The sequence below is a fragment of the Leptonychotes weddellii genome, chromosome X (genome assembly GCF_054177405.1).
Source record: "Leptonychotes weddellii isolate Sample4059 chromosome X, ASM5417740v2, whole genome shotgun sequence".
NCBI classification, from domain to species: domain Eukaryota; kingdom Metazoa; phylum Chordata; class Mammalia; order Carnivora; family Phocidae; genus Leptonychotes; species Leptonychotes weddellii.
This window is the reverse complement of record NC_138385.1, coordinates 9864548-9878121: the sequence shown is the minus strand read 5'-3', so window position 1 is coordinate 9878121 and position 13574 is coordinate 9864548. Positions and strand designations below refer to the sequence as shown.

The 13574-nt window shown below is 36.0% G+C and overlaps 1 long non-coding RNA gene across 1 annotated transcript in view; it reads right to left on the bottom strand.

Moving 5' to 3' along the window:
- Nucleotides 1-13574, bottom strand: part of LOC145717769 (uncharacterized) — a 221576-nt gene that overhangs the window by 6122 nt on the left and 201880 nt on the right. The window lies entirely within an intron of this gene.

Genomic DNA, 13574 nt, shown 5'->3' with positions numbered 1-13574 from the left:
CCAAACTAATTTTAAAAGACCAACATCGCCTCATACCAAAGACAGACAAGGCACTTTAAGACAAGAAAATTGCAGACCAATATCATTAATGAACATAGATGCAAATGTTGTCAACAAAATACTAGCAAACTGAATTCAACAGTATATTGAAAGGGTCATATGTCATGATCAAGTGAGATTTATCCCTGGGATGGAAGGATGTTTCAAAATATGCAAATCAATAAGTGTGATATACTACATTAACAGAATGAAGGATAAAAATCATATGATTATCTCAATAGATAGAGAAAAAAACATTTGATAAAATACAACACAACATCCTATCATGATGAGATTCTCAACAAATTAGGTATGGAAGGAAAATGTCTCAACATAATAAAGGTCACATATTACAAGTCCAGAGCTAACATTATACTCAATGGTGAAAAGCTGAAAGCTCTTCCTGGAAGATCAAGAACAAGTCAGTGATCCCCATTGTTGCCACTTCTACTCAACACAGTACTGGCCAGATCAATTAGGGAGGAAAAAGAAAGAAAAGACATCCAAATCAGAAAGGAAGAAGTAAAATTATCTTTGTTTGCAGATGGCAGGGTCTTATATATAGAAAACCCTAAAGACATCACCAAAATTTGTTCGAACTAATAAATGAATTCAGTAAAGTTGCAGGAAACAAAATCAACATACAAAAATCAGTTGCATTTCTATACACTATCAATGAACTATCCAAAAAAGAAATTAAGAAAACAATCCTACTTACCATAGCATTGAAAACAATAAAATATTAGGAATAAATTTAACCAAGGGGTGAAAGATGTATATACTGATAATTATAGCACATTAATGAAAGAAATTAAATAAGACACAAATAAATGGAAAGGTACCCCTGTACATGAATTAGAAGAATATTTTTTTTTTTTAAAGATTTTTATTTTTATTTATTTGAGAGAGAGAGAATGAGAGACAGAGAGCATGAGAGGGAGGAAGGTCAGAGGGAGAGCAGACTCCCTGCCGAGCAGGGAGCCCGATGCGGGACTCGATCCCGGGACTCCAGGATCATGACCTGAGCCGAAGGCAGTCGCTTAACCAACTGAGCCACCCAGGCGCCCAATTAGAAGAATATTTTTAAAATGTCCATACTACCCAAGCAATCTATAGAGTCAATGAAATCCCTATCAAATTTCAATGGCATTTTTCATAGAAATAGAAAAAAACAATCCTAAAATTCATATGGATCTACAAAAGACCCTCAATGGCCAAAGCAATCTTGAGTAAGAAAAACAAAACTGGAGGCATCACACTGTTTGATTTGATTTGATTTAATTTAATTTAATTGTTTTTGTTTTATGCCATCTCTCTCTTTAATTTTAATTTCAGAATACTTAACATAAAATATTGTATTAGTTTCAGGTGTACAATATAGTGATTCAACAATTCTATACATTATTCAGTGCTTATCATGATAAGTATACTCTTAATCCCCTTCATCTATTTCACCCATCCCTCCACCTGCCCTCCTCCATCAGTTTGTTCTCTATAGTCAAGAGTCTGTTTTTTGGTTTGTCTCCTTTTTCCTTTGTTTGTTTTGTTTCTTAAATTCCACATAAGAGTGAAATCATATGGTATTTCTCTTTTTCTGACTAACATTTCACTTAGCATAACTTGATGTTTGTGTTTTTGATTTTAGCCATTCTGACAGGTGTGAGGTGGTATCTCTTTGTGGTTTCGATTTGAATTTCTGATGATGAGTGATGTTGAGCATCTTTTCATGTATCTGTTGGCCCCATCTGTATGTTTTCTTTGGAGAAATGTCCATGTCTTCTTCTCATTTTTTAATTGGATGATTTGGTTCTTTTTGGTGTTGAGTTGTATAAGTTCTTTATATATTTTGGATACTAAGCCTTTATCAGATATGTCATTTACAAATATCTTCTCCCAAATAGTAGGTTGTCTTTTAGTTTTGTGGACTGTTTGTTGGGTTAGCAAGGTTTGAGCAGGGGATCTGTCAGAGGGGACAGATCCCCAGAAGCGTGCAGAGGTGGGGTGCACCGTTAGCAAACTAGGTGGAGAATATTTGTGCTGTGGTGGTTCCTGGAGGTGTCTGTGCATCTAGCCTGGTGGTAGAGAGTGAAATGGTGCCTACCAGCTCTTTTGTTCATGGAAAACTCTACCAAAGATCCCTGCCCCTTTAGCACATGCTCTGAGATTAGTAAATAAATCTCCTTCTGTATACCCCAGGTATTTTTCAAGTTGATGCTTCTATGCTGTATCTTAGCAGGGCTGTTTGTTGTGCTTTCTCTTTAAGGGTGGGGACTCAATTTCATATTGCCCTCCAGCTCTCCCATAGCTGAGTGGCTGATTTTTAAAGTTATAGCTGTTAAGCCTCACTGATTGTAAGGACTTGCTAAGGTAGGTTCCTTGGGTTTTGAAGGCCAAATGTTATGGGGATTTATCTGTCCAGTGGAGGTTTTCCATGCCTGGGGTGCAATTTGCTCCCTTCCCCTCTTTGTGCCCTCAGTGTCCCTCCTTCCTGTGGACTCTCCCATGGGTCGGTTTGGCTCCTGACCACATCTCTGCCCTTCCTACCCTCTTCTATGTGGCCTCTTCTCTATATTTAGCTGTAGAGAGTCTGTTCTGCCAGTGTTCCAGTCATTTTCTGGTTTATTTACTCTGATGTGGGTGTTATCTAGGTGTATTCATGGGATGATGTGAGCCTAGGATCCTCCTACTCTGTCTCTTTCCCAGAAGTCCACACTGCTTAATTTTAAAATATACTATAAAGCTATAGTAACTTAAATAGTATGGTACTGGCATAAAAACAGACACACAGACCAATGGAACAGAACAGAAAGTTCAGAAAGAACTCCACACATTTTCAATCAACCGATCTTCAACATAGCTCCCAAGAACACACAATGGGGAAAGGATACCCCTTCAATAAATGGTTTGGAAAATTTGTAAATCCACATGAAGAAGGATTAAACTGGACCCTTATCTCATACCATGTACACAAATAAAGTCAAAATGGATTAAGGACTTAAATGTTAAGACCCAAAATGAAAACCATTGGAAGAAAATATAGAGAAAAAGCTTCTTGACACTGGTCTGGGTAATGGTTTTTGGATATGACTCTAAAAGCACAGGCAACAAGTACAAAAATAGACAAATGGAATTGCATCACACTAAAAAACTTTTGCGCAGCAAAGGAAACAATCAAAAGAGTGAAGAGGCAACCTAGGGAATAGGATAAAATATTCCCAAACCACATATAAAATAAGGGTTAACATCCAAAATATATAAGGAACTCAAGCAACTCAGTACCAAAAAGAGGAGAAAGAAGAAAGAAAGAAAAAGAAAGAAAGAAAGAAAGAAAGAAAGAAAGAAAGAAAGAAAGAAAAGAGAAAAGAAAGGAAAAGAAAAGATCCCAATTAAAAAATGAGCAATGGACCTGAATAGACATTTTGCCAAGAAGACATACAAATGTCCCACAGGTATATGAAAAAGTGCTAACCATCTTTAATCATCAAGGAAATGCAAACTAAAACTGCAATGAGATATCACCTTACATTTGTTAGGATGGCTATTATCTAAAAGATAAAAAGTAAGTGTTGTCAAGGATGTGGTGAAAAGGGAATCCTTATACACTGTTGGTGGGAATGTGAATTGGTACAGCCACTATGGAAAACAGCATGGAGGTTCATCAAAAAATTAAAAATAGAACTAGCATATGATCCACAATCCCACATTTTCAATGTAGGGTTGAGATACAAAATTTGTATCTCCAAGAGGTATCTGCACTCTGATGTTCATTGCAGCATTATTCACAGTAACCAAGATATGAAAACAAAGTATCCATCCAAAGAAGAATGAATGGAAGGTGAAAATGTGGTATAGATTTGCAATAGAATATTATTTATTCATAAAAATGAAGGAAGTCCTTCCATTTGTGACTTGAATGAACCTGGAGAACATTATGCTAAGAGAAATAAGGCAGACACATAAATACAAATACTGCTTGGTCTTACTTAAATGTAGAATCTGAAAAAGGCAAACTCTTAAAACCATAGAACAGTGGTTACCTGGGGCTGGGGGCTGGAAAATGTGAGGAAATGTTGGTCAAATGGTACAAAGTTTCAAATATGCAAGATGAATAAATTATGGAGATTAAATGTACAGTATGGTGACTCTAGTAAACAACACTGTATTTTGTACTTGAAATTTGCTAAGAGAGTAGATAATTGTTTTCACCAAAAAAGTAAACTATGTGAGGTGATTGATATGTTAATTAGCTTGACTGTGGTAAACATTTCACAATGTATACATATATTGAAAGGTCATGTTGTGTACCTTAAATATGTATAATTTTTGTCAATTGTCACTAAAGCTAGGAAAAAATCCTAGCTTTAGTTAAATCATTAAAAAATGATTTTTAATATTACAGTACACTTATTCCCTAATGTCATTTGGGCATGTGTTCGGTTGCTATTCTAGATGCTAAGCAAGATCTAAGTGGTACTAAGTGTTAGATGAATTGACTGCCTTTTACAAGAAGGACATGCTCAGATTCAGAACAGGGTTTTCCTAAGCGATTTGTTTCTGGGTAAATTACCCATAATCTACATTGAGAAGGTTGCAGGGCTAGGACCGGGTTTTGCACCAGTGCTTTCTAGTTTGCAAAATCACTTTCCAATATTACACTTTCAGCCTGGCTCTGAGGCTTGATTCCCTTATATGGCCTGACATGTGAGGTCATCTCCAAAGTAATCAACTCTGCCTTTTGATTTTCATTTCTTCTTTTCCAGCAAGGTAGAGGTCTTACACACATACCCCTTACTGGACTAAACTATAGAAAGCTAAAGGAATATTGTTTATTAAAGAAAAGGGACACTATCACAAAACTTTACTTCTCTGCCATAGAAATCCAAATCCTGTGTCACATACAGAGTTCAATTATATTTATGCTTTAATTTCTTCACTTGTAAAGTATATACAAAATTTCTTACTTATAAAGCACTTCATTTATTTATTCACCAATATTTACTGTTCATTCATAAGCCCTTGGGGTGACCCTATTTTAGTTTGTTTGGTCTGCTGTAACAAGGTACCACACCACAAAGTGTATGGTTTAGAACAACAGAAATGTATTCCTTCACAGTTCTGGAGGCTAGAAGTCCAAAATCAAGGTGTCAATGGAACTATACTGCTTCTGAAGGTGCTAGCGGAGGATCCTTCTTTGCTTTTCTCGTTTCTGGTATTTGGCTGATAATCTTTGCCATTCTTCGCTTGTAGATACATCACTGCAATTCTACATCTTCATATGGTGTTCTCCCTGTGTGTCTTCACAGGGTCTTCCCTCTGTGTATATCTCTTTCTGTGTCCAAATTTCTCCTTTGTGTAAGAACACCGGTCATATTGGATTAGGGATCACTCTAATGATCACATTTTGATTACCTCTCTGAAGACTCTGTTTCCAAATAAGGGTACATTCTGAGGTAGTAGGGGTTAGGACTTCAACATACCATTTTTGGGATACAATTCAACCCATAATAGATGCTAAGATGAATAAAACACAGTCCTTGATGTCAAAGTGATTCCTATTTAGTAGGGGAGATTAGCTATACAGAAATAACTGTTCTACAAAGCATCAGACAAGGGTTTTAAGTGAATGACCATGCCAACTCTGAGGAGAGAGACCACTTTGAATGAAAAGAATATGGAAGGAATAGGATTTGAAGCTCCTGTTATCTAACACAGAGGACAATTTTCAGTGTACATTAGGAAATATTTTTAAATAGGTTGCAATAAATTATTTTTGTGTCCATTCAACAGCTGTCATATTTCTGAACACCCCTGTTCCCACAACAGTCCCTCTCTAACCTCCTTATCCTGCCTTAGTTTTCATAATACTACACACAATCTGACATATTACAGAGTTAATTGTTTATCTTCCCCTAGCAAAATGTAAGTTATTTGAAAATAGGACCCTGTTTACCTTATCTACCTCTGTATCCCTAGTGACCAGACCAGTGCCTTGTATGTAGTAGGTACTCAATAAATACTTGATCAACAAATGAACAAATGAATTATCCAGTGCATAGCTTGAAATAGCAGCTTGTTAGTTTTGTTTTTTTTTTTTTCACTTCCTTTTCCTGAAGGAACAGGAAGGCAAGTGGCCTTTGGGCCGAGCAATCACCTCTAGTGGTGAGAGAATCTTCTTGCAGTGATTTTCACTGCAATTTAAGGGATTGAAATGAAGGGTGCTAAGTAACTAAGATTCCAAACAAGGGGCTGGGCCCTTCCGTGGTGGCCGGGAGCTGTTGTGTCAGGTAAGAAGAGAAACAGAAATTGGCTGCCAGGACTAATTTATGTAACTCCATTCCATTTTCCTCTTGGCTCTTCTTCTTAAGTTAAAAGCCTATGCAGCCACCCCCTGCAATTTCCACAGCATGACAGTCAGGAGGAATCGTGTGGCCAGAAATCATTGCAGTACAATGCAAATGGAGGGGTTCAGCAGAACTGCAGTGTCTGTTCTTTCATTTCACTATCAGACAATGGCACAATTACAAGCAATTACTTATTAGATGTTTGAAAACTGTTGTAAAAAGCCAGCACCGTTTGCCAAAAGTAATTTAATGAAATTGGGCATAATTGCACCCTGAACTGAAGTTTTCTGATTTGCCCACATTTAGATGACTCCACAGAAATTATTTAGCAAATGAATGAATAAAAACACATAGACAAAAATCCCTGTGTAGTTGATGGAAATGCACAGCTCAATAGTGAAGGCCACAGATCTTTAAATGATTTAAAGTGAGATTTTTGACAAATGGATAGGGAGTAAGCTCATATTTGCTTGATAGAATGTAAAACACTATTACAAAGGAACATAAGATATATTAAGGCTCAAGAATCCATTTGATATTTTGATTGGAAATTGATAACAGTTATAAATTTCATGTTGATTAATGGCATTGTTAAATAATAAATATGATAGCAATAAAGAAAGTTTTCACCAATTTGGATGAGGGGAGTTTTAAATTTGTTAAAACTCTAATTTAGAAGATAGTTTTTTTAAAAAAACAGAGTTTCTTTACTTTTTCATATACATAGTAGTTACATTGGCCAACTAACTATTGTCTTGTCCTGTAGGGTCCAGTATTTTCTGTGAATTGATGAGAATGATTTATAATTAACATCTGAATTGTTTGTAAATTGATGCTTAATTATAGTAGGTTCTCTGATGGGGTTTGAACATTCCTTCTCATATTTCTTTATTGATAAGCTATTGGTTAAGCAATCCTATCTCTATGTGTTTTATTTTCCTTTTTATCAAATGACTTTATCAGTAAATGCTTGTTTATTTATTTTTTTAAAGATTTTATTTATTTGTTAGAGAGCACGCGCGGGAGCATGAGCAGGGGGAGGGGCAAAGGGAGAGGGACAAGCAGGCTCCCCGCTGAGCAGGGAGCCCAACGTGGGGCTTGGGGCTCAATCCCAGGACCCTGAGATCATGACCTGAGCCGAAGGAAGACACTTAAATGACTGAGCCACCCAGGTGCCTCAGTAAATGCTTGTTTATTTTTAAAAAATCAAGCAATACAAAAATACAAAAAGGGAGGAAGTCACCTCAAAGCCCATCACCCAGAAACAACCACCATTAACATTAGTGCACATCATTCCATCATTTCATCTCTCTACGCAAATATACAAGTGACTAGATGACTAGATAGAGTCATGAAGTAGTTTTAGAAAATAGGATTATACTGTATTAATTTTAAATTTAAAAGGAGTACATTGAAGTTAACTTGAATTTAGTAGAAGAAAAAGAAATCAGAGTAAAATTGAAAAACATTGTCAAGGTTAAGCAAAAAATTATTATTATAATAAGTATTATTTTAAAAATGTTCTTAAGTTCCATGGGAGATTTTTTAGAGAGTACTTGTTACTTATTTTTATTTTTTCAAGGCTATTAGCATTTAAATTGACTTCAAAAATCCCAATTCCTATAACTGTTCAGTTTTAACTCTGTTAAAAAGCATTCAGTGCTTATACGCAAACAATGAATCATGGAACACTACATCAAAAACTAATGATGTAATGTATGGTGATTAACATAACATAAAAAAAAAAAGCACTCAGTGCTTACTATTAGTTTTTTGGCCACAACCTCTCCATCCCTAAATTCTGTATTTGGATTAATCTTTTAGGTGACTGGCTGTATCATCAACTAATTTTTTCAGGTAGGGCTCATGGTGGTTTTTGAATGTGTGCATGTTTGAAGAAGCCTTTTACCATTATACACAAAGGACAACTTGATTGGTTATAAAATTATATGCCATGGTTCCCCCCACCCCTCGCCCCTAGGATTGCAGAAATGGCTCTGTTATCTTCTTGCCCAGAGTGTTGTGCTTCCCTTTACCATGACTTCTCCATTCATCTTTTGTTTGGCTAGATTTCATCATCAAATCATTCTTACAAGAGTTCTCTTTTCCCAAGATCCCTTCATGTTGAATGCTGCTATGGAGAAGTCTGAGGCCAGCCTAATATCTTTCTCTTTTGTAAGTGCTTTTTCCCCCTTGTCTGGATGACTGAAGAATTCCTGAAGGCAGTAAGTAATTGCTTTTACTCTCAAGAGTTCAGTCTTCACTTTTCTCTAGGCTGTCCATACATGTCATCAGTCTGATTCTGACCAGATGATGGGTATTAGAAAGAATTTTCAAGTTTTTATTAACTACTTTTTCCCTTAGGACTATCTCTGCAGGTTGTGGTTGGATCAAATCCCTTGATATATCACTCTAGAATATCAGAATCTTCTTTTTTCCCATTGGCCATGACTTTTTGGAAGTGTTTGGTATGAGGTTATAGCCTTATGTTAATTTGCTGCTGGTAAAGTTACCACCCTTCCCATTTTTATTGTTTAAAAATATTGCTGTCTCTTTTCATTGCATAAAATAATTTTCCTTCATTCTTTGGACTCATCTGGAAGTAGAACACAATACTTGTTTGTCTGATTTTTCCCATCATTTTATTTTTAAAATTTCAAACATACAGCAAAGATGAAAGAACTATACTCACTTGATCAGTCAATGCCCAGTCAAGAGACAGAAACTACATCAGAATTTTGAACAGGGAAATTTGATATAAAAAACTGTTAACTGGGTAAAGGCTGGTTGAGTAGAGGTATCATCATCTCACATTAGTGCAGTACTTTTTTTCCACGTCCAAGCTTGTCACCCTCTTGTACCCACTATTGGCAGAGCAAGACCAGAAACTAGCTGGCAATGGAAAGAGTGGGTTGCAGAGTCCAGCTCCAGAATCACAAAATGCGGCCAAGAAGGGTTGGGGTGGAGATATGAGTCAATAAATTACTGGCACACCCATTTCCTGGATCTTACCATTAACATTTTCTTATACTTGTTTTATCACCTATCTACCCACTAGCCCATCCCTTTATTCATTCATCAATTCATCATAGTTTTGATGTATTAGAAAGTTGTAGGTTGCAGGCATCAGTATACTTCCACTTACATAGTTCAGTATGCATAGCATTAACTACAATTTGATACTTGAGTTTTTTCAATTTTAAAAATTGTAGAATTTAAAAAAAAAACAAATGTGAAATTAAATTACATGCACAAATTCACTGATCTTTGAAAAATTCATACATCTGTGTAGCCCTAACCCCTATTAAGATATAAAATATTTTGATTGTCTCCAGAAAGTTTCCTCATTCCCCTTTCCCACTCAATACTCTTCCCCTGCTCCTAGACACCAATGTTCTAATTTTTTTTTTGTGCCATACATTAGTTTTCCTTTTTCTAGAACTCCATAAAGATGAAATCATAGAGTATGTACTCTTCTCCTGTGTCTGGGTTCTTTTCCTTAGTATAATGGTTTTGAGATCTGTCAGTGGCTTTGGTCAATATCAATAGTTTATCCCTTTTAAATAATAGTGTTCCATTGTATAGATATGTCATAGTTTGTTTATTCATGCTCTTATTAATGAACACCTGGGCTGCTTTCAGTTTGAACTATTGTGAATAGAGTGCTATGCACATTCTTAAATAATTTGTCTGGATTTTAAAGACAAAGTCAAATCTGTGTGTGTGTGTGTGTGTGTGTACTTTCTCACAACATCTTGTATGTGGGTAAGAATAAAGGGACTTGCATTCTAACACAGGGAACATTATCCCTATTCTAAAATTTAAAGAACAGAAATTTTATCTATGTTTACAGATCAGGATAGGGGAAAACAGATGAATACAGTCAATGGTGATAGGCTGAATCAATGTTCCTCCTCACAAACTGATGTGTATGTGTAGACATTGCCTCAATCTCTTATTACTTCTCATTTGTTTGTCTATTTTTCCTGTTACAAGAAACATACACAACATGCATTGACAGACATATACACTGGTAGCTTTCTCCATATTTTCTTTTAATAATTCTAATAGTCATTCTCATATAATCATACACAACAATAGGTGGGATTTATTCTTAAAGTATTAATTTTAGTGTTTTTTGTATTGAAAAATATTTGATAATGATAGTTTTAAAGTTTTGATTAATATGGTAACTGCTCAAACATTTTTATTTGGCAATTAAATAAAAATTGGGAAGTTTTTTCTGCCTTTATTTTATTAATTGTTAGAAATTAATCAGTGTAGATAGAACTGGAGGAGATTATGCTAAGTGAAATAAGTCAAGCAGAGAAAGACAATTATCATATGGTTTCACTTATTTGTGGAACATAAGGAATAGCATGGAGGACATTAGGAGAAGGAAGGGAAAAATGAAGGGGGGGAATTCAGAGGGGGAGGTGAACCATGAAAGACTATGGACTCAGGGAAACAAACTGAGGGTTTTAGAGGGGAGGGGGTGGGCTAGCCCAGTGATGGGTACTAAGGAGGGCCGTGTTGCATGGAGCACTGGGTGTTATATGCAAACAATGAATCACAGAACACTACATCAAAAACTAATGGTGACTAACATAACAAAATAAAAAAAAATTTTTAAAAAGAAATTAATCAGTGATCTCTCAATAAATTAAAAATTGAATGTGTTAAAAGGCTTAGAGAAAAAGTAAAATGAATCAGCTAATAGTATCCATGGAAATAGAGAATAAAAAAGGGGGTAAAAGCTTAGTAGAGTTATAAGGTAATTTTTTAATGAATGCAACACTAATTTTTATTCTTAGGGGATGTGACCCATGCTTGTTGCCAGAGTTTATAAAAATTAATTTTGATCATTTAAATTTTAAATTTCTTTCTCATTTTGTTTCTGACTTGCACTAACACTAAACATTTTATATAATAATAACAATTGCATTACAGTGCTTGTTTTTAAATATGGGCTAATGCCAATTTTCAAATGTATTGAATATCAAGTATTGAGTATTAAATGTAATGTTTAATGAAGTCAGTAGTTTTCAATTCAGAACACATTTTCTCAGGGAAGCAGTATTATGAAGGTATTTCATCCCTCAATCATATCTTAATTTAGATTTGTATAACATTTCACCTGGGTCACTTACAACAGTCTTCTGTTTTCCTTGCATTCACTGTTTTTCTCCAGACTCTAGATGAGTCTCATGAGTCAGTCATTTTGTTAAAAACAGTAACTAGCTCCTCACTGCAATCAAAGTTAAGTCCTAGGTCTTTTGCATTTTGGTCCTGCCTGCTGTTGCAGCCCTGTGTTCCATCACACCTCTGCTTCAGGTTCCCTTGCTCCAGCCAGCCCAAGGTCTTTACTTATGAGATATTTCAGAAACACATTGTACTTTTTGACTCCTCTTTGCTTTTGTACATACTGTTTCCTATGTCCTATGATTTTACCTATTCTCTTTTCTGGGCCTCACTGTGGCCTGGATGAAACACCCCTAAAGACTGTTCTTTTTCCTTTGCTCTACTTCCAAGTTCACTTAGTAGCCCTCTGATTAGAATTTGGCTACCTACATAGATCTGCCTTCCGTGAAGGAATATATGGGTCAAAATTTCTGGATTTTGGAAGCTGAGGGTCAGACCCAGAGCAGTAGGAAATTCACCCTGGTCAGAGTCATCTTGGTATCTCTCACCAGCTAGTCAAATTACCTTTATCTGTCTTTCCTTTGACATCTTGTCTTTTAAAATGTTAGTTCACTCTCCTCTCTGTCTTTCCCCCTCTTGGTTCTCAACATTTGCTTGCTTTTTAAGTGTGGAGAAAATGTGTATAAAGTATTTAGCATAGTAGCTGGCAAATAGTGAGACCCTGTAAAATGTTGGCTAATAAAAACAAAACAACAATTACAACAGAACCTTTGATATGTGTCCTGAAGAGAGTAAGTCTAGTTTATTTTTTTATTTAAATTCAATTAGCCAACATATAGTACATCATTAGTTTCAGATGTACTCTACAGTTTAATAATTCATCAGTTGCATATAACACCCAGTGCTCATCACATCATGTGCCCTCCTTAATGCTCATCACCCAATTACCACATCCCCCCACCTACCTCCAGCAACCCTCAGTTTGTTTCCTATAGTTAAGAGTCTCTCATGGTTTGTCTCCCTCTCTGATTTCTTTCTATTCCATTTTCCCTCCCTTGCCCTATGATCTTCTGCACTGTTTCTTATATTCCATATATGAGTGAAACCATATGATAATTATCTTTCTCTGATTGATTTATTTCGTTCAGCAGGATACCCTCCAGTTCCATCCACGTAGGTGTAAATGGTAAGTATTCATCCTTTCTGATGGCTGAGTAATATTCCATTGTATATATATACCACATCTTCTTTATCCATTCATCTGTCAATGGACATCTCAGCTCTTTCCATAGTTTGGCTATTGTGGACATTGCTGCTATAAACATTGGGGTGCACATGACTCTTTGGATTATTACATTTGTATCTTTGGGGTAAATACCTAATAGAGCAATTGCTGAGTCATAGGGTAGATCTATTTTTAACTTCTTGAGGAACCGCCATACTGTTTTCCAGAGGGGCTGTACCAGCTTGCATTCCCACCAACAGTGTAAGAGGGTTCCCCTTTCTCCACATCCTCACCAACATTTGTTGTTTCCTGTCTTGTTAATTTTAGCCATTCTGACTGGTGTGAGGTGGTATCTCATTGTGGTTTTGATTTGTATTTCCCTAATGCTGAGTGATGTGGAGCATTTTATCATGTGTCTGTTGGCCATTTTATGTCTTCTTTGGAGAAATGTCTGTTCATGTCTTCTGCCCATTCCTTGACTGGATTATTTGTTTTTTGGGTGTTGAGTTTGATAAGTCTTTATAGATCTTGGATACTAGCCCTTTATCTGATGACATCTGCAAATATCTTCTCCCATTCTGTAGGTTGCCTTTTAGTTTTGTTGACTGTTTCCTTTGCTGTGCAGAAGCTTTTTTTTTTTTTATTCTTATGTTAATCCCCATACATTACATCATTAGTTTTAGATGAAGTGTTCCATGATTCATTGTTTGTGCATAACACCCAGTGCTCCATGCAGAATGTGCCCTCCTCAATACCCACCACCAGGCTAACCCATCCTCCCACCCCCCTCCCCTCTAGAACCCTCAGTTTGTTTTTCAGAGTCCATC